Raw genomic sequence first — 3,928 nt, 5'->3', positions numbered from 1 at the left:
ACTGACCCACTTCAGCTTGGACTTAACACTGCCAAAACTGAAACTCTTAGTATAACAGAATGTTCTCAGTGCTTAACTGATCTTAGCACTATCAAATTTCAATGATTATTACAACATGCTTGGAAGCTCAAATTGTAGCCTTAACTGCTACGAATAAATCAAGTAAGAGGTGAGCTGAGTTTTTTGACAGAGTGACATCAAGCTTTTTGAATAGTATTCACTTCGTTGTTGTTTTCAGCTGCTCTTCTGTCATATTTATATGCTTCTTTTCCAACGGTAACTTGAGATAAATTTGAATCTATGTATCCGTTGATTTCCACTTCATTATTTTTTGGACTTTGTTTGCGGCGTCTTAATTGCTTTAGCCGAAATGCGTTGTTCTAGGTAGTCTTGGTTGTGGTGCGGCGTTTCATATTCAGTTGTAATCTGTTATGTCTCTTTGTTGGTTGAAAGTTCTTTCCCGAGACATCTTCAGCTGAGAAATACTTAACTTTAAGGCATTCGGCTAGATGTATTAACTGATCGGTTTCCAACTGATCAGACAGTTGATTTCAGTTATTAAGTCCAGTTGCTGAGTTCAGTTGGTTGATCAGTTTGTCAAACTCCAGAATTTAGTTTCCAACAATTTCCCCCTTTATGGTGTTTGACAAAATTAAGTAACTGAACCCTTTGTAGATAAGAGATTGATCAACTGAATTTCACGATTGATTGGACTCTTTGTAGATAAAATAAGAAATTGATCAACAGATCAACTGAATCAGTAATTTGATGAGTACATTGAAGACTGCTACTGAAACTAGAATTTCTTCTCTTGTTCTAGCATTCCTTTGATTTCTTCCCCCTTTTTGTCAAACAGCTCCATCTTCTCAGATAATTTTCGAACATCAGTTGAAAGAATTTTGACATCTGCTGAGATACTTGAGACAGCAGTTTGTAAACAGGTCTGCAGCAATTCCATTTTATTAGAAACAGAAGTTTCTAATCGTTGAACTCGTTGATTAACTATATCCTGAGTTGTAAATAGGCTTTGAGCTAGACCTCTCTTCATCTCATCTACAGTTTTGGTGAGAGAATCCATGTTTGCTTGAATTGCTTTTAGTTTTGCAGAGTTATATTCAATTGAAGAATCCAATTTGACAGTGTGAGATAATTGTGTAGATTGAATCTTCTTGATGTCAGTGATTATCTGCTGCATATTGTGCTGCATATTTTGGATCTCTTCAAGAACAAGATCCATTTCTGTGGATTGAGGAGGAGGTGACTGATGAGGGAATTCCGGTCCCTTTGTTTTTTGATCAAATATAACCAACTCTTGGTTAGTTGCTACTGTTTCAGCAACATTCTGAACTTATGTGATTTTTGCAGCAATGTCTTCTGGAACTTGAGGCGGAGAAAGTGGATGTTGATCAGTAGATGAGCTGCCTGGAGGAATAATAGAGTCTGATGAAGTCAAAATTGGTGTCTCTAGAGGATGATCTTGGGGATCAATTTGCACATCAGTTGGAATAGTCTGTTCAGCAGAAGGATCTGGCTGAACTGGTGCTTGTGAAGAGATAGGCACCTTTGGATTGGTTTGATCAACGGGATGATCAACATTATCAGAAATGGGTTCACTCAATTGGGATTCTTGCACCACTATCTGAATAATTTAATCAATGTTTGCGAAAGATAATTCTGCTTCAGTGTACATTTAATGTTCACCAGTTGGTTATTGAGACACATCCTGAACTGGCTCTTCAGTTGGAATAATAGCCTGTTCTGAGGATGAATCTTTCTGCTTTGAGGGAGGTTCTTCAACTATTTCCTTTTCATCATCGTCTGAATCTCCTTTATGAAGGACTAACTCTTGATCCATTTCCCAAAACTTTATCTGAGATAGCAATCCCATCAGATCGATGTCTAGCTGAGTGATCACCGCATGATCAGCATAGGCAGTAGGATTTGTTGGAACTTAGTTAGCCTTCAGTTTGTCAATAATTTATGTTACCTTCTTTGCTCTCATCTGATCAAACAAATATGTTTGTCTCTCCATAGCTTGGGCAATGGTGGCAGCTTTGACTATCTTGAGGACAGAAGCTTCCAGTTTGATGAATTTGTTCAGTTGAGATTTCTTTCTTAGTTGCTTGGCAAAAATCTGTGTACGATAGGTTGTCCAAGCATCATAGAGTTGAAGTTTTGATGCTGCAAAATCATTAATCTCGTCCCAAACAAGGTCAATGTGGGTTTGAATGGGATTGGATGGCCTTGGTTCTTCAGTCAATTTTCCCTTGCCTTTGTCAGAACTGAGGATGTGTCGAATTTCCGGACCAGTTCGTGTAATATCCACCCGTTCTATAATATTAATGCCCTTAGGTCGGGCAGGTGCAAGAGTTGTGGGACGAGTAATATTAATCAGAGGGCTTTGATCCTAACTGTTTCTTTCTTTGCACCAATTGATTTTTCTGGTGGGATGATCTTCAGAGGGACTGCTTCAATTGGCTGCTGAGCATCTGAAGATATTGGCTTGTCAGTAGCAATAGATTCCTCTGTAGTTATTGGTTTAATCCTCTAGGGTCTCGGTTTCTTGGTGATCTTTGGGGAAGGAGTTTTCTATGGATCGGATTCTTCCACAATTAATTTTCTTTTTGCTGACTTCAGTTGAGCCAATGTCTTGGCCTTTTTTACTGATTTAGGAGCCGCCTGTTGAATCCCAATCTCCTGTTTTATCTTTACAAACTAATCAGGAGAGATGTCCAATTTTGTCTTGGGTGGAATAGTATTCTTCTCATTAAAGACTTTGAATTTTGATGATTTTTCTGTATTATCTGCCACTAACCCCTTCACTTTCAGCAGATAGCTAGTTGCACTGCAAAACCTTTGGACTGTTTGGATGATAGAAACATATTCTTCAAAATATTGAATATAAGATGCTTCCAGTTGAATTTATGTTCAGCCACAATGATAGAAATAGCTTGAAATTTTTCCAAAGTAAGTGCAGCAAAAGATCCAGCTTTCGCCAAAATCCCTTTGGCGAATATATCAGCAAGTAACTGAACTTCGTGCTTCAGTTCCTTCTTTGGGTCGGAAACATAGATTTTCCGTCCTTCAGCAGAAAGTGAGGTTTGCATATTTTCAATGTCAGATGCCTTAACATCAGATAAGTGTGCTAGTCCATCAGATGGTAAAGAAAAGATTTCTCCAAAGGAATCTTCGGAAATAGACAGCAGCTGACAATTGATAGTAAAAGCGATGTTTCCATCAGAATTGATCGTACCGTTAGAGTAGATTTCCTGAAGTTCTTTGGGGTAGATCTCTTGTGATGATTGTCCCAAGAATGTCCTTAACCCAGCAGTTTCGAGTTTTTGAAAAACGTTCTTGACATTAGTGTCGCCAAAAGATAGAATTGATCCAAAGTTGATAGCCATTGCATTCAGCATGTAAGCGGGAATTTGATTCGCCATTTCGATAGATAAAATGATTTGCAATTTGTAAACGAGAGCTCTGGAATTAGTATTCGCGTAAGAAGAAAAACTGAATTGAAGCGGTCTTAGTACAGTTGTTCGTGACTGTTTAAATTCGGGACACGTGTCAGTCCTTTAAAAATTTGAGTAAAAATGTGTGTACGTGTGCTATAAGCGTGTGTACAATTTAAATGGTTCAAATGCTTCCACGTTTTCAAAATAGGATTCATCATTAGATAGTAGACAGTCACGTCACTTGATTTGGAATATAATTCGTTTTAATCAGTTAACTTATATGAGAAGATTAGTGAAATTCCCATCTGAAAGATCAGTTGAAAGACCGTGTCCTTTCAGTTTGAGAATTTATTAACATTTGTCTTCTCAGTTAACCTCTTAAAACCATTATTCCCCCTTAATTAGTGCATAAGATAATTAAAGCGAATAAATTCAAAAATTAGAAAGATTATCGGTCTGCTGAAATGTTGACG

Source organism: Primulina tabacum, chromosome 4 (genome assembly GCF_025594145.1).
Source record: "Primulina tabacum isolate GXHZ01 chromosome 4, ASM2559414v2, whole genome shotgun sequence".
Classification (NCBI taxonomy): domain Eukaryota; kingdom Viridiplantae; phylum Streptophyta; class Magnoliopsida; order Lamiales; family Gesneriaceae; genus Primulina; species Primulina tabacum.
This window is presented reverse-complemented; position numbering follows the sequence as displayed.